The sequence below is a fragment of the Astyanax mexicanus genome, chromosome 10 (genome assembly GCF_023375975.1).
Source record: "Astyanax mexicanus isolate ESR-SI-001 chromosome 10, AstMex3_surface, whole genome shotgun sequence".
NCBI classification, from domain to species: domain Eukaryota; kingdom Metazoa; phylum Chordata; class Actinopteri; order Characiformes; family Acestrorhamphidae; genus Astyanax; species Astyanax mexicanus.
The window spans coordinates 31842584-31860963 of NC_064417.1; the positions used below are offsets into that span (position 1 = coordinate 31842584).

The 18380-nt window shown below is 38.9% G+C and overlaps 1 protein-coding gene across 2 annotated transcripts in view; it reads left to right on the forward strand.

Moving 5' to 3' along the window:
• The window catches only part of lingo2 (leucine rich repeat and Ig domain containing 2), a 511589-nt gene that overhangs the window by 290344 nt on the left and 202865 nt on the right, over window positions 1-18380 (forward strand). For both annotated transcript variants that reach the window (XM_007245531.4, XM_007245532.4), the window contains one exon: window positions 3775-3861. The gene's annotated coding sequence lies outside the window, so the exon portion shown is untranslated. The remainder of the gene's footprint in view (window positions 1-3774; window positions 3862-18380) is intronic.

The window sequence follows — 18380 nt, forward strand, 5'->3', positions numbered from 1 at the left end:
ATTATAGTTTAAAACCAACCTCACGGGCCAGATGTTTCATGCTTGCAGGCCACTCAACATCTCAGCATCTCAAAAAACTCAACATCTATTAAGCTTTATGAAACAGGTCTGACCAATAATGTTAAGAACAGCAAATACGAATATATTATAATGCATTATATCGCTTTGTGATATAAAGCTATATACTGTGGTGTTTTAACGTTTTATGTTTGAGATTATAAACATTTATATATAGTTAGAAATCGTATGTCAGGTGTTTTAAAGCATTATGAATGGTTTATGAATGCTTTATGAATGCATTTTTAATGCTTCATAGATACCTGATTCATAGAAAGTAATACCGAGATTTGCTTAGTTTTGATTGGATTAAAGTACAGAGTACAGAGAATGTTTTCAGTTTATCAAAGTATGGCTTCAGCAAATTGAACTTTAACAGCCTTATTAAAAGCAAGGCTGCTTTTAGTAAGTGCTAATAGCGCCAGAAGGTGACATAGACACAAGCACACCCTGTAACACTGGATGTCTTGGCTTATTGATTACTGTATATCTGTGAAAAGTGAAAGATTATTGCTAAACTGTAAAGTTACACCTATACTGAAGGCCAAACTCTAAAGAATATAAATATGAAACGCTTACATTTTGCAAAACCACATTATACTATATATAGAAGTCCTGCAGATTGGTCAGCCTGGTTACAGAAGTGTGATTGGCAGCTGATTGATATATGAACTGTGAACAGTTGAGTGCTCAACTCAAGTCCAGCCATTACTTTAGTCATGTTGGAGACATTTGCTGTGTTCGTGACTCATAACGAGAAAGCATTTCAGACGTTCCACTCATTCACTCGTCTTCTTCATGAAGGCCACCTTTACATATTAAAATGAAGGACTTTAGCAGAATATTAGTCACGCGTTATTTGTCTGAAAAAAAAAGCTCCAACAAACTGCAGCCTGTTCCACTCCAGTGAAATATGTGTTAAAGTGAGTTGAATGGGGGTGCCGAGTGGTCCAGAGGTCTAAAGTGCTGCCACTATGAGCGGGAGGTCACAGGTTTGAACCCCCGCTCATGCAGCTTTGCCATCAAGCTGCCGGCGCTCAGAGGGAGCAATATTGGCCCTGCTTCCTCCAGGTGGGTAGATGGCGCTCTAGCCAGGGCGTCTGTGAGCTGATGTACCGGAACCGAGTCGCTGTGCTTTCCTCTGAGCACGCTGGCTGCTCGGTAATGCTGCATCAGCAGCAGCTTGAAAAGAAGCGGTGCTTCACATGTATCAGAGGAAGCATGTGTTAGTCTGCACCCTCCTGGTGTGTTGGGGCATTACTAGTGATAGGAAGAGTCCTAATGAATGGGTTGGGTAACTGGCTGAGTAAATTGGGGAGAAAATGGGAAAAATTTGAAATAAAATTATTATTATTTTTTTTTAAGTGAGTCGAATGGGAGGTTTATTATTTTTTTATTTATTAAAAAAAAGCTTTTCTTACCATTTTATTGGTGCTGTATGTGGTCCAGCGAAATCGCCCTCTCAATTCATGCCATTCCAATGAAAAAAAAAAAGAAAAAGGAAAAAAAAAATCTTCGTGAGGTCAGGCTGGCCTCAAATTCACTACACGACTCATTAAAGATAAATGCAACTAAATTTTCGAGTCAATAATTCATGAACAGAAGGACCCGATAGCACCACTCTATAAAATATGAAGTGCACCTTGCTGAGGTCAAACAGAAGAATGAAAAATCTATTCACCCCGTTTGCCCCATTTTATTTTCGCAGCTCGGGCTATTGGTATTCTCGGGGCGTCGCGGAGCCTCGGCTCGGGCTTAACGAGGGGATCTAGGCGATAAATGATCAAATGGGAGGACAGCTATTGTCCTTGAACTGCCTAATGGGCTACTAATAGTACTCAGTGTCAAGCTTGATTTTACAAGAGTGTCCAGAACACAAAGTTTCTTCTCTCTGTCCTTCTTATTTATTTATTTATTTATTTATTTATTTTTGAACAAAAGAAAAGAAAAAGAACAAAAAAACAAAAGAAGAGAACGAAGAGTAAAAAAAAAAAAAGTGCCATCCCTTATACTGTCTTCTTTATCCTCCGCAGCCTTCATTAGCAATTCTGAGCCAGTGTTTGCATAATCACCTTGCCTCTGTCTCTTCCCGGCCAGCTCGGAGAGCCTCATTAGTGTCTTTCTTTTCAGATGGACAGAGGGGACAAGAGAACGAAAGAGAGAAAGAGATAGAGAGAGAGAGAGAGACAGTAAAGTGATTTACGTTGGCGGGGAGACGGAGAGACACGTTGGGTTGGAATACAGACGTTCCAGGCGTGCTTGTAGGCTTCCTGGTCCCTGTCGCTTGGGGATTCTAAGTCCCGTGTAAAAGAGACTGTAATGGTGCATTTTCTGCAGTTCGGATGGGCGGAGCTTTCGCTTGCTCAGGACGTGTTAAACGTCAGTCCAAACATATGCTGGAGAAAGACGAGAGAAAAGGAACTCACTGTTACATATTTCAGGTGGCCGCTAAATTGGCGGAGACATGGCAAAGCAATTTTTTTAGATTTCACTTGAAATGACATTGGAGACATGGTTGTGTAATAAATGGATTAGAATCACTGTTGAATATGTGTAATGTAATGTAATGTAATACAGTTTGGTACAGTAATAATATTAATTTCTAGACTGTTGGCAATAGGAAGCTGAAGCTAAGCAAAAAGAAAAAAAGGCTGTACAGTATTGTTGAAAGTCTTCCAATTATAATTATAAAGCCAAGGCTTAAATAACTGGCCCACTTGTGAGCTCTAGCACTTTTATTAAATTCACATCATAATAAAACTAGTTTTCTACATACAGAAAATGGTATGGGTAACATTTCATTTCATAAGAACTACATACAGCTCTGGAAAAAAAAAACGAGACCACTTAAAAATGATGGGTTTCTTTGATTTTATCAAATTAAAAACCTCTGGAATATAATCAAGAGGAAGATGGATGATCACAAGCAATCAAACCAAGTTGAACTGCTTGTATTTTTGCACCAGGAGCGGCATAAAGTTATCCAAAAGCAGTGTGTAAGATTGGTGGAGGAGAACGTGCCAAGATGCATGAAAACTGTGATTAAAAACCAGGGTTATTCCACCAAATATTTTATTTCTGAACTCTTAAAACTTTATGAATTTGAACTTATTTTCTTTGCATTATTTGAGGTCTTAAAAGCTCTGCATCTTTTTTCTTATTTTCTGCAAATAAATGCTTTAAATGGCAATATTTTTATTTGGAATTTGGGAGAAATGCTGTCTGTAGTTTATAGAATAAAACAACAATGTTCATTTTACTTAAACTCAAACATATACCTATAAATAGCGCAATAAGAAAAAATGATTCAGAAACTGAAGTGGTCTCTTATTTTTTTCCAAAGCTGTATGTATAACCATTTGTTACAATGCCTTATGAATGCATTATAACGTGTTATGAGTATGTTTATAGAGTCTAATAGACATGACTTTCATAGAAAGTTTTACCAAAATAGTTTTATTTTTATTAATTGTGCATTAATTGTGCATTAATGTCAATACTTAGAACCTTTACAAAGCTGCCTTAACAAATTGCATTTAACCATAATCACAACTATGTTATTACTGCCTTATGAATGCATAATGATTTTTTTTTTTTTTTTTAGAGAGTCTAACAGACATGCCAAAGTATGAAATGAAGGAATGGCATCATTTACATATTAGCAGTGACTGAATTAATTTTCTTGTGTTCACAGATTGCTTCTTTTTTCTTTTGCAGATATAAAGACACTGCGGAGAGGAGCGGTTTATTGTGAAGAAGTCGGAATCTCCACCATGGCTACGAGGAAGAGTGCTTCTCGATGTGGTGAGTAACAGGGGGTTTTATACTACAACCACGGCGCTTTCTTGATTAAAGTCTTTTATTTCTTTCGCACTTTTGCTCCTTTAATCCAATATAATCAGTCTCACAATGTTTAAACACACAGAGGTTCCTGTATTTAAACTTTCCGGAGGAATATATTTCACTCTGTGTAAATACTTGTTCCTCCTACGTGAGACGAATCGTAGGTATTTCAGTTTTTCACCTACACACACACATACACACACACAGAGAGAGAGAGAATCATTACTGTAATACCACATAGCTTGTGGAGGTTTGGCTCTGTGGTGGACCCAGTGAGAGCGCGGGAGCAGAAGGTTGATTGAACAGCAGCCTAATGTTCTTGACTCAGTGAGAACAGGGAGCCATGAATCACACTGATGGCCATATGTAAGAGAACCGGGCCTCAGTAAGATATATTGGGCTTCAGTAATAGCTTTATGAGGTCCTACACGGCTCCACTATAATGCCCGGAATCACAGAGTCAGATATCAGCACTGAGAGAGAGAGAGAGAGAGAGAGAGAGAGAGAGAGAGAGAGAGATGGTAAGTTAGAAAAATAGATAATCAGGTAGGTAGAAAAAGAGGATGAGAGAGAGAGTCAGAGAGGTAGAGTCACAGGAACAGAGTCAAAGAAAAGAGGCAAAAAAGGCTAAAGAGAGTCAAAAAGAGAGAAAGACAAATATATAAGTAAATACATAGAGTTGGAGAGAGATAGAGAGAAAGAGGGAGATAGATGGCAAGTTAGAAAAAGGGATCAGGTAGTTATATAAAAGAATGATTCAGAGATAGAGAATTAGAGTCGCAGAGCAGGAGTCAGAGAGACAGAATTAAAGGAAAGAGGGAAAAAGAAGCTCAAGAGAGTCAGAGACAGAGAAAGAGAGATATAGATAGAGACACAAAGAAAAATAAGCTAAAGAGGGCCAGAGACAGAAAAAAAGAGATACATAGAGTCAGACAGAGAGAGTGTCAGAGAGAGAGAGAGATAGATGCCAAGTTAGAAAAAGAGATCAGGTAGGTAAATGAAAGAATGATTCAGAGAGAGAGAGAATTAGAGTCACATAGCAAGAGTCAGAGAGACAGAGTCAAAGAAAAGAGGGAAAAAAGAAGATAAAGAGAGGCGGAGAGATGGCAAGTTAGAAAATAAGATAATCAACTAGGTAGAGGAAAAGAGAATAAGTCACAAAGAGAGTTAGAGTCACAGAAGAAGAGGCAGAGTTAAAGAAAAGAGGACAGGAAAGCTGAAGAGAGAAAGAGAGTGAGAGAGAGAGAGAGAGAGAGAAAGAAAAAGTCAGATGGAGACAGAGCAATCAGAAATATGGACAGAGAAATAAAGAGGATGAGAATTACAAAGAGAGGGAATAAGAGAAATGTAAAATTAGAGATTGTCAGATGAAGTCAGAGATAGGCGCAAAGTCGCTTGTGAGCATACCTACACAGATGGGTGAGGTTGTCCTGAAATGAGCTGTGTTCAGGTACATTTCTGGCGTATTGCTATCTTGGCAACAGAAAACACAGGTGCGCCACTGACTAAAATCAACCTAGACAAATATGAACAGTTGTAAACAGACATTTAACACAAACACTGTTTGGTTTATTTGACATTACACTGAACCAGACCCATGATTAACTAAGAGAATTGGTACATGTCTTTTTGTACATTTTGAGCTGAGCAAAGCATCCTTTACCTGTCGTTACGATAGAAAAGACACAGTGACACGTCCTAAATTAAGAGACGACTCGCCTAAATATCGCTAAAATAGAAACAGAGTCAGAGAGAAGGAGTCAAAGAGTTACAGAAAGCATAAGATAATCAGAAATAAAAATAGAGTAGGAGAGAAGCTTTGTGAGAATATTTGTTTTTTTAATATCTGATATTGATGATCTGATGTTTTGATTTGTGGTCATATCTGGTCATATCTTTTAGAGTCATCATTTCTTAGTTCTGCTGAACATTCAGAGCTTCCACATCAGTTGAGTGCAGAGTGTTCTGGGTGACTGTGGGTTCATCTTCAGCAGCTTTTGATCTGTAAATGAAGTGGAGGGCATATAGCTTCCCTCCCTCTCTCTCTCTCTCTCTCTCTCTCTCTCTCTGACTCAGCTCAGAGCTGCAGGGCTGGAGCTCGGACTCTTCGTGTCTCGGTTTGGCTCACTGTACTGTCCGCGGGGCAAGACCGCCTGCTCCAAACAAAAAAGACTAAATAAATATATAAAAATTGGCCTTTCTTGAATCACAGTTTTTCATCCCAGCATGCACCTGACCTTCGTCACAGTCATTTCTCCCCCATAAATAGTTCGGATGACTTACATGCTTCATATGTGCCTTTCAGACTTCATTTTCTACAGAACCACGAAGCCATACACTCATATGCGCATGTTGGGTTTTGGAATATTAGTGGACAGATTTGGGCAAAAATAGTCTTTTTATTTCTGAAGTCATCAAATCTGTGTTCTGTTTACGATGCATTTAGCCAAAAGTTAATGCGTGTGTTCCAGCTTGGCCCGCAGGGGGGATTAATTTTGACAGAAGGAAGGGATAGTTGAAAAAAAGAAGAAAAAAAAAGAAAAATAAAAGGAAAATCTTTACTTCAAAATAGCAAAATATCTGCAAATAAATATAATAAAGAACATATTTAGATATAAATATGGGGACAAGACGTATTTACTCACTAGTAATGCCAGGGATCAGGCGAGATTGGCGCTAGCAATGGTTTCAAAAAAAGTTTAACTAACATTTGTTACAGTAACAGTGTGTAAAACTACCTCCACCATGTTTGGAAGCTTTACTTTAAACTGGCTTGCTCTCACTGTGAGTTGTAGATGAAACTACCGCCACCATGTTTGTAAGCTGTACTTTAAGATTGGCTAGCTCTCACTGTAAATTGTAGATGAAACTACCACCACCATGTTTGGAGGTTGTATTTTAAGATCGGCTTGCTCTCACGGTGAATTGTAGCTGAAACTACCTCCACCATGTTTGTAAGCTGTACATTAAGCTTGGCTAGCTGTCACCCTGAATTGTAGATGAAACTACCTCCACCATGTTTGGAGGTTGTATTTTAAGCTTAGGTTGCTCTCACTGTGAATTGTAGATGAAACTACCTCCACCATGTTTGTAAGCTTTACTTTAAGATTGGCTAGGTCTCACTGTGAGTTGTAGATAAAAATAACTCCACCATGTTTGTAAGCTGTACGTTATGCTTGGCTAGCTGTCACTCTGAATTGTAGATGAAACTACCTCCACCATGTTTGGAGGTTGTATTTTAAGATTGACTTGCTCTCACGGTGAATTGTTGATGAAACTACCTCCACCACTCTTGCCTAGGTCTTACTGTGGGTTGTAGCTTAAACTACCTCCACCATGCTTGTAAGATGTACTATAAGCTGGGCTAGATCTCACTGTAAATTGTAGATAAGACTTTCTCCACCATGTTTGGAAGCTATACTTTATCCTGGCTAGCTCTTACTGTGAGTTGTTGGTGAAACTACCTCCACCATGTTTGGAAGCTATACTTTATCCTGGCTAGCTCTCACTGTGTGTTACTGATGGAACTACCCCCACCATGCTTGTAAGATGTAATATAGGATGGGTTAGATCTCAGTGTGAGTTGTTGATAAAAATAACTCCACCATGTTTGTAAGCTGTACGTTATGCTTGGCTAGCTGTCACTCTGAATTGTAGATGAAACTACCTCCACCATGTTTGGAGGTTGTATTTTAAGATTGACTTGCTCTCACGGTGAATTGTTGATGAAACTACCTCCACCACTCTTGCCTAGGTCTTACTGTGGGTTGTAGCTTAAACTACCTCCACCATGCTTGTAAGATGTACTATAAGCTGGGCTAGATCTCACTGTAAATTGTAGATAAGACTTTCTCCACCATGTTTGGAAGCTATACTTTATCCTGGCTAGCTCTTACTGTGAGTTGTTGGTGAAACTACCTCCACCATGTTTGGAAGCTATACTTTATCCTGGCTAGCTCTCACTGTGTGTTACTGATGAAACTACCCCCACCATGCTTGTAAGATGTAATATAGGATGGGTTAGATCTCAGTGTGAGTTGTTGATTAAACTACCTCCACCATGCTTGTAAGCTCAACTTTAAACTGATAAGCTCTCACCATGTGTTATTGATGAAACTACCTCCACCATGTTTGGAAGCAGTATTCTAAGCTTGACTAGCTCACAGTGTGAATTGTAAAAAAGACTTCCTCCCCTATGATTGTAAGCTTTACTTTTTATACTGATTAGCTCTCACCATGTGTTTTTGATGAAACTACCTCCACCATGTTTGAAAGCCATCAAGAGGGAGATTCAAATGATAACTGATTGAATGAATGAATGAATGTTGATACTTCAAACATGCAAGCCATGGAAACACACACAGTTATGTTATAGAAAATCCCTTCTACATGGTAAATCTTAAGAACACAGCGGTCAAATTGTGTAGATTAGCCTTTTATGTTTAACTACATACAATGTAAAACTTGATATTGTTTGCTTTGGGTTGCTGAGTATTTTCATATTTTCAGCGTTTAGCAGTTCTAGCAAATTCTCGCCTACATACGTATCCATCTTTTCTTCGCTTTTGCTCCCTCTCCGCCTCCCCAGGCTCTTAAATAAGCCTCAGTGCCATCTCTCTGACTTTAATGCGGCAGTACGTCTCGGTTCCAGGCCGTGCTGGATGCTGTTTACAGTAGATTCTCTTTTTATTGGTATATTTATTTTATTGTCGGACAGTTTCATCGCACAGATAAATGAGTCATTTCCCTTTCGCATTCAGACACACACATCGCTCTGCAGTTACAGCAGGTTGCATCATGAGCTCAGAACAAGTGTCTGAGAACAAAGATGTCCAGATTTCCCTCCTTTACCCATCCTCCCTCCCTCTCTCCTTCTCTTCCTCTCTCTCTTTCTCTCTCTCTCTTTCTCATACCCACACGTAGTAGTCTCTCGCCCGCTCTGGTTCCTGATTGAGCGCACGATTACTGTTCTTCTCCACCTCCCTCATTTATTCAACAGCCAAGATGTAAGATGAACAAAGTGCTTGCTTAAGTAGATTTCCCCCCGAATCTGCAGCAACACATCAGTCTTTCTGAAAGGAAATGCGATTAATGAGGCGTTGAGACGTGACACTGGGAGAACTAGCACCGGAACCACCTTCTTTTTGAGTGAAACTTCCCTTTTTAACAAAGCAGAGCTGGGAAAAACGTAGGTAAATTATATAATAGGAATATACGGTTCTATACAGTATAGTCATCTACAAAAGGGTCTCCACCAAGGCAAAAAAAAAAACTTTATCCAGGCAATTGACATTATCTTATTGTTTTATATTGAACCACTGTAATTACTAAATAACTTCTCCAATAAGAGTGCAGAACCTTTAATTTGTCATAAACAGTGTTTAATTAGCTACATTTGATGATAGTGGTTGGTTCTTTGACTTTTGAGAAAGTTTTTAAGAAACCTTTATACCATCTTTAATACAGAACATTCTAAAGAGGAAAAATTAAGGACATCCGAGCATCAGGTAAATAGTTGGTCTCTAAATCTATATGGAGCCAATTAAACCAATGCAAAAAAAACAAACAAAAAAAAAACAATAATGGTGGTTAAACCACAATTTCCTTTAAATTTGTATAAGAACCCATCCAATAAGAGTGCAGAACCTTTAATTTGACATAAACAGTGTTCAATTAGCTACATTTGATAATAATAATTGGTTCTTTGAAGTTGAACTATTTTTTTTACGTCTTAAATACATTCTAAAGGGGAAAAACAAAGGAGCATCAGAGCATCTGAGCATCAGATTGATAGTTAGTCTCTACATCTATATAGAACCAATTTAACCACTGAAAAAAAAAAAAAAACTTAAACAACAATAATGGTTATATAAAACCCCTTTCTTTACATATAAACTACTTTATAAACTACTAGATCTATATGGAACCAATTTAACCAATGCAAAAAAAAAAAAAAAACTTAAACCACAATAATGGTTATATACACTGCTCAAAAAAATTAAGGGAACTCTCAAATAACACAATAAAACTCCAAGTAAATCAAACTTCTGTGAAATTAAACTGTCCACTTAGGAAGCAACACTGATTGACAATCAATTTCACCTGCTGTTGTGCAAATGGAATAGACAACAGGTGGAAATTATTGGCAATTAGCAAGACACACTCAATAAAGGAGTGGTTCTGCAGGTGGGGACCACAGACCACTTCTCAGAACCTATGCTGTCTGGCTGATGTTTTGGTCAGTTTTGAATGTTGGTGGTGCTTTCACACTCGTGGTAGCATGAGACGGACTCTACAACCCACACAAGTGGCTCAGGTAGTGCAGCTCATCCAGGATGGCACATCAATGCAAGCTGTGGCAAGAAGGTTTGCTGTGTCTGTCAGCGTAGTGTCCAGAGGCTGGAGGCGCTACCAGGGGACAGGCCAGTACACCAGGAGACGTGGAGGAGGCCGTAGGAGGGCAACAACCCAGCAGCAGGACCGCTACCTCCGCCTTTGTGCAAGAAGGAACAGGAGGAGCACTGCCAGAGCCCTGCAAAATGACCTCCAGCAGGCCACAAATGTGCATGTGTCTGCACAAAAGGTTAGAAACCGACTCCATGAGGATGGTATGAGGGCCCGACGTCCACAGATGGGGGTTGTGCTCACAGCCCAACACCGTGCAGGACGCTTGGCATTTGCCAGAGAACACCAGGATTGGCAAATTCGCCACTGGCGCCTTGTGCTCTTCACAGATGAAAGCAGGTTCACATTGAGCACATGACAGACGTGACAGAGTCTGGAGACGCCGTGGAAAGCGGTCTGCTGCCTGCAACATCCTTCAGCATGACCGGTTTGGCAGTGGGTCAGTAATGGTGTGGGGTGGCATTTCTTTGGAGGGCCGCACAGCCCTCCATGTGCTCACCAGAGGTAGCCTGACTGCCATTAGGTACCGAGATGAGATCCTCAGACCCCTTGTGAGACCATATGCTGGTGCGGTTGGCCCTGGGTTCCTCCTAATGCAGGACAATGCTAGACCTCATGTGGCTGGAGTGTGTCAGCAGTTCCTGCAAGATGAAGGCATTGAAGCTATGGACTGGCCCGCCCGTTCCCCAGACCTGAATCCGATTGAGCACATCTGGGACATCATGTCTCGCTCCATCCACCAACGTCACGTTGCACCACAGACTGTCCAGGAGTTGGCGGATGCTTTAGTCCAGGTCTGGGAGGAGATCCCTCAGGAGACCATCCGCCACCTCATCAGGAGCATGCCCAGGCGTTGTAGGGAGGTCATACAGGCACATGTAGGCCACACACAATACTGAGCCTCATTTTGACTTGTTTTAAGGACATTACATTAAAGTTGGATCAGCCTGTAGTGTGTTTTTTCACTTTAATTTTGTGTGTGGCTCCAAATCCAGGCCTCCATTGGTTAATACATTAGATTTTCATTCATGATTTTTGTGTGATTTTGTTGTCAGCACATTCAACTTTGTACAGAACAAAGTATTCAATGAGAATATTTCATTCATTCAGATCTAGGATGTGTTATTTGAGTGTTCCCTTTATTTTTTTGAGCAGTGTATAACCCCTCCCTTTACTACAATACTTAAGGTTCCCTAATTAAGAGTGTATAAAACCCCTCCAATAAGAGTGCAGAATATTTAATTGGACATAAACAGTGTTTGATTAGCTACATTAGATGATAGTACTTGGTTCTTTGACTTTTAAGAAAGTTGAAACCTTTTTTTCATCTTAAATCAATACTAAAAGGGAAAAACAAATGACATCTGAGCATCAGATTGATAGTTGGTCTCTACATCTATATAGAACCAATTTAACCAATGCAAAATAGTAATAATAATTATAATAATTAAACCACAATAATGGTTGTATAAACCCCTTCCTTTACTTATAAGAGTGTACAACTCTTTATTAACTAGACAATACTGTATCAATTTAAAAGTGATCAAAAACACTATCATTTGTAAAATTGGTGTCAGAAGTGGTTTATTTAGTGTTATATTTCAACCCTGCTCATTAGAATGCAGTGTTGTACAGTCTTTAGACCCCACTGCTGTAATAGCATTACAAATATATTAAAATTTTTAATTTATTTGAAATCAAATATGATAGTGTGTTTTTTATGCTACAGAATTTTCTACAATTTTATTTAAACAATTGCAAAATCACCTTGATTACAGTTTCTCAGAATATCATGATACTGCACATTAAATCGTAAGCCCAATACTGGCATATCTATTGTATCTTCAAGTTCTTGGCAGTACACGGCCCTAAACGGCAATAGAATTAGCATTAGACTGTTTTTCAGCACCTTGGCCAGCAGCCCAGCTCTGGTTCTACACCCAGTATAACCCCCCCCTGTAGTGTTTTGTCAACAGCAGCTCCACACTGCAATTGAATATGCTAAACTGAAACAATGGAAGCTGCTTTGAACAGAAGCTAACGAGGCCCAGATCCGTACCGAGAGGACCCTCGGGCGCCGGAGCTCCTAACATTTCAAATCAATATTTTCCTGTTAGCGCGCGGAGGATAATTTTACGTCTCTTGCGCTCTGGCTGCTGTTGAAGATCAAAGCAGGACGCTCTCTTAATATCAACACCATCTCCAGCTCCACGCCACCACCCAGATCCACAGCATTAAAATCTGCTCAAATATTCCGATGTTGGGGCATGTTCGGTTCAAAGACCCGGACACGGTTCACAACAGGGGCAATCTCCGGGCTCTGGGTTCTGCTTTAATGAGGTATAAAAGAGAGCCGGTGTCGCTCACGCTCACTCTGAACTCTGCCACCAACGTTCCCAGTGTCACGCTGGAGAACAATGCTCTGCTAATAAGAACACCTGCTTTTAATCAAATAAATATTGCATCATTTACCAGAACTCAGCTTGGCTTGAGTTTTCATGTATTTATTTGTGAGGCCAATACCATTTTTTTGTTTACATTAAAACATGTAAAAATGTCATCCAGACTATGAAGGAATACATAAGGCATCATGTAGAAACTTTAAAAAAAATATAAAAAAAAACTACTCTGTAAAGCATTTAGGTGGCTGTTAACTTGCGTTTTCTGATGCTGGTAACTCTAATAAACTCTGATAAGCTCCTGGGGTGGTCCTGATGAGAGCTAGTTTCACCATTAAAGTTTTTGACGATATTTGCATCTGCACTTAAGTTTTTTTTTTTTTTTTTGGTAAATACGTATTGGCACTGCCTCACCAATAGACATCTTAATCTTAAAAATGTCAACTTTACAGGAGCAGAGAGAAAAAAAAACTAACTTTAAATGAATGGCAGTGTAAGAAATAGATTTTGTTTAGTCATTAAGTGATTTGCAGCATTTCTATCGGTGTAATAGTTAGGAAATGCTAAAACAATGCAAAAAAAGGTCAAATTTACATGTTATATGTTACATTTTGTTTATTATAAAAAACAAACAAACGAGGCACCAAAAAACATGAGACCTGACTGATGTTATACGTACAACCACAGACAAGTGACACTGAACCAAGGCGGACTATATATATATATATATATATATATATATATACACACGGATGGGGACAGGAAACATGAAACACCTGGGACTGGGTAACAAGTGGGCGGAGCTACAAATGAACGGGTGAGCACACTGAAGACAGGGGAGGAGACGCGCAATAAAAACAAGCAGTAGGAAAAGTGTTTTTGTTTGGCAGTAATGATATACTAAAGTGTTTTTGTTTTCATCTTTGTGAATAGGCATTTAACCAGCATCCACAATTGGGACATTACATTATGGCTTCTCTGCACCAAGCTACTTTTTTTTTTATGTTGACCCTTTTGCATCATATGTAGACACTCTCCAAACCACCACAAATGATTGGAAACAAGATGGCAGGTATCCCAGTCTAATGTTTCTACATCCAGTCTAGACAGACACATGGACCAGTTTAAAATTCTTATCCAATTTTATGGTCAAAACTAGTTTATTTACTTACTGTAGAAAGTTATTTTTAGTTTTTGGACTAATTAGGAGCTTCTTATATGGCAATATTATTTTTTAAATGTAAAAATAAACCACTGGTTCCATTAGAAAACTTTGCTTTTTTTTGCAAAAACCTATACAAAGAAAAAGTTAAATTTCTATACTTGTTAGGTCCTACCAACCCAAAATAGCTGGGAGAATTTAAAAATGCACACCAAGCAAAGATCTGGGTCTATTGATTCTATTTTTTTTTATCATTGTTCTTTATCTGCTCATAGGGTTGTACAAATAATAAGGTACTAATAAGGATTTCCTAAGTTAAAAATAAACAGTCCAGATAAATGACTGTCATATCAATGAAGATGGGAATGGATGGTATTGAAAGAAATCATAAGAAGAGATAAGAACACAGGTAGGTTGGTTGTGATTGATTTGTTACCAATCACAATTGATATGTTGGGAACTACTCTAACTCTTGTAAAAACTGTCCCAGGACTCAGTTCTGTTTATAGGTCCCTCAAACCCCCTCGTAACTTCTCTCCACACACTGGCAGTGTCTGTAGCATCCTGAGCAGGTTGGTATAAAGCTGCTTAGCGCAGTGAGGACAGGAGGGCATCAGACCCCCCGTCTCCCTCCCTGTCTCCCTGCAGTGAGAGCTGATTCGTGGGATAAGCGCCTGGCTTTGTGCTGATGCTCAGGAGAAGCTCGGGGAGGATCCAGCAGCGTGTTCAGGGAATTTACTGTGCTGTTCTGAAGTTACAGTATGTGTGGGGTAGATTCCTGGATACCACTGAAGTCTAAACTACACTGTCACTGGGTTTATTCTGAGCTGTTATGGGCTTCTTTTCTACTGGTCCACTCTTTAGGACAGGGGTCGGCAATAGGCGGTATCCAGATGTGGCCCACAAGCATGAAACATCTGGTTTAAACTATAATGAACCATAATGAAAATAAACAAATAAATAAATAAAATGCTTCTCTGGTGAGCTTTTGTTTACCCTCCTCCCTGGTCTCTCTGTTGTGCTCAGAATTCTCATTTTTCTGACCGTTCTCGTTTTTCTGCCCATTCTTGGGCTCCCTATCTCCTTATAAGGGCGATTTTTCCCCAGCTGTGTCCCAATTCACTAGCCAGGGCAGAGATAGTGTATTAGACCGTGACCCTGACGACACAGGTTCGATCCCGCGTGAGGAGCGGTGTGTTCATTGATTTTTATTTCTTATTTTCTTTCTTCTTGGGTTTACCTGCTTTGATATCAACTGTTCTGCAATTGGGTTCAACAACCCTCTGGGCTGGAGAGTTACTAATCTGTAGCACTCCATCCTATTACACTTTATTTTCCAAAACAGAGCTTTTTTTTTTTTTTGAGGCCTGTCACGTCATGGCTTGGAAAGTATTTGGCCTGTGGCCAAACTTAAATAGTTGCTGCTTTAGGAAGATTTTAAACAATGGCATTGGCTACATGGAACCGTCAATGGCATTTCAACAATAGGGATACTTTTTTGGGTATTTTCTTAGTGCAGTAGTGATGGTATCAGCATGCTAGTGATGCTGCTAACCGAGATGCTAATGGTGCAATAGTTATGCTGGGCGAGGTTGTATACCACATTAGGTGAAGTAGTGTTTTTAAAGGAGAACTCTGGTGTAAAATGGACTTTTGGTGTAGTAAAAAATTATAAAAAGTACTTACCTTTGGTAAAAAGCACACCTCCGCCCTCCCACAGCATTCCGAGGTCCAGAAATTTAAAAGTTTGTCCAAACACACTTTAGACTGGGTGACAAGGGGCATAAGAAGCTTAATAAAAAACACTGTTCCCATCCCATAGCGCTAGCTTCAGCTAGCCAGGAGGCAGGCTACGTAGAATCTATGTATATATATGTCTGTCAATATCAGTATAGTGATGGCGGTGCTCAGAGCTGAAGCTAGCGTTATGGAACGTAAGCTTCTTGTGCACTTTTTAAGTTATTAATGCCTCATTTTAAATGTCAGGGCTGTCTGGATTCTAGCAAGGAGGTGTGGAGCTACTTTAAACCTGGATAACGATGGAAAAATCAATTTATGCCCCGTGTCACCCAGTCTGAAGGGTGTTTGGACAAACTGGTTAGTACTTTTTATCATGTTTTACTACACCAAATGTCCATTTTACACTGGTGTTCTCTTTAACATTCTTCTTTAACATAGCAGAAACATTGCTAACGGTATGATAGTGATATTAACAGCATATGTAGTACTAATTCTAATTCTAGTGTATCGATTATGCTGGGCGAATTATGCTTCGCTGCTACACACTGCTTGCAGTTGCAGTTCTAGACAAAGGCCAGTGGCTAGCATGCTAACAATGCAGAAATTATTTTGCAATGCTAAATATGATGTATTAATGCCAACAGTGGGGTAGCTATACTAGCAGCTGGTGAAGTAGCAATGCTAACTGCACAGTACCAATGCTAGTGGGGCATAGGCCACCAACAAGAGATCTCCATGCCTCTTGATCTTGGGCTTTCCACTCCAACTGGTTCCAGGAGTACCCCAATCATTCTTTTCTCAGCATCATGTGTCTCTGGGCCATCCTCTTTTTTCTCATTTGTCACTCCTTCCAGGTCAACTCTTGCTTGGTGGTGTTGTGGACTGGCTTACGCTGGTTGGTTCTCTAACAAAGATCCTGGTTGCTGATTGAGGTCAACCAACGGATCCAGAGAATCTTCTACAAGCATGATTTGATGAATCTCTGCCCTTATTTTGTCCTCCATGATTCTGCTCCATATAGCAGGACTGGCTTCTTGACGTTAGATTTAAAAAGCCTGATCTTTATTTGCAGACTCAGCTCCCTAGAGTTCCATACATGCTTCATCTATGTATATACGCTGCCCAAGCTTAATGGGATGACTGGTGATGGCGTTGACCTTCAGGATCTTGGTCTTCATCTTGCTGATGTTCAGGCCTGGGTTTGGCAATGCTAACAGTTATAAAACAGTGCAGTAGTTTTGATGGCCAAAGACTAAGTATGGCAGATTATAGTTGCTAACAATGTGGTATCCACCGAATGGGTACCATTTCTGTCCCCAGGAAACTACATGTATAAATGTGCACGCAAAATATCTTTAAAATACATTTTATTATTAAGCATAGTGTCTTGTACATTGACCTAATTGCAAAAGAAAGATATGTAATTAAAAACATAATAATAAAAACTACCTAAAACACCGACAAAATAGTATTTGTTACCTTTCCCCACTCTCTAACTATAAACTGTACCATGAAATATAATTAAAACATTTTTTTTGCATTGTTGTGTGACTCCAAATCCCATCTGTGCTTTAATTATTGTTTATTATTTATTTTTTCACTCACTCCTGTTACCGTAACACGGTATCTCATCTGGAATATCTGAAACATTCTACAACAGGAAGTTACATCATTTGGTTCTTCTGAAGATCACCGGAAGAACAAAATGAAGGTTTTTTTTTTTTTTGTATATTTGATCTTTTTGTAACTATGACTGAGGAGGTCAATCTCAACACTCATTCCTGTTACCTAAATTAATTCTCAGAACTTTTTAAATTTGCCTATATTTTAAATACAAATTTTGGGGAAAATCACTAGAATTGGCTCAGTTTTTTTCATTGCTATTAGCATAGCCACCAGTTAACTATTTTTTTTCGAGTTTATGCTAATTCTATGCTAAAAACTCAGTCCATTCACTTTCACTCTTGTTACTGGCACTCATTCCTGTTACTTGTTTATGTTTTGGGTAACAGGAGTAAAAAGTGAATGGAATGAGTTTTTAGCATAGAATTAGCATAAACTTGAAAAAAAAAATAGTTAACTGGTGGCTATGCTAATACCAATTAAAATAACTGAGCCAATTCTAGTGATTTCCCGCAAAATTTGTATTTAAAAAATAGAGTGAGTTTCAGTAACAGGAATGAGTGCCAGTAATAGGACTGATTCAATTATTTGAACATTCAGTCAACCATTTCTTTAAAATAAAGACTTTCTTAATAGAAACTTAATGGAATTTGTGGATTTGCTTTTAAACATGCTTTTTAAATGTCACATGAGTTTTGTAACCATCTTCTGCTTAGAAACCTTGTAAAAAAAAAAGTAAAGCTGCCTGAGATTGACCAGTACATGGTTTAAATAGTTAAATACATGTGTTATTAGATTCAGAGTTAAAAATAAATAAACAAATAAATAAAATAAGTTTAATTTGGAAGAGTTACAACAAGCAAATGGCACTTATTGAGTGGAATAGCCAATATACTGTAATACAATGTAATAAGCTAACGTAAAGATTATGTACCAAAACTGCAGGGCCATTTAAGGTGGAACGTCTTATTATTATTCCCTGTTAGCAAGTAACCTTAATAACCTTCTGTTTTTGTACAAAGACAGCTGAGTTTAACAAATGCATTCATACAAACTTCTTTCCCTTACTATAACACTCCAAAGAAAGACACAAAAACAGACATGAAACAACGCAACATTAGCCCAACTAATGATAATGCGCCCGTTTTAAT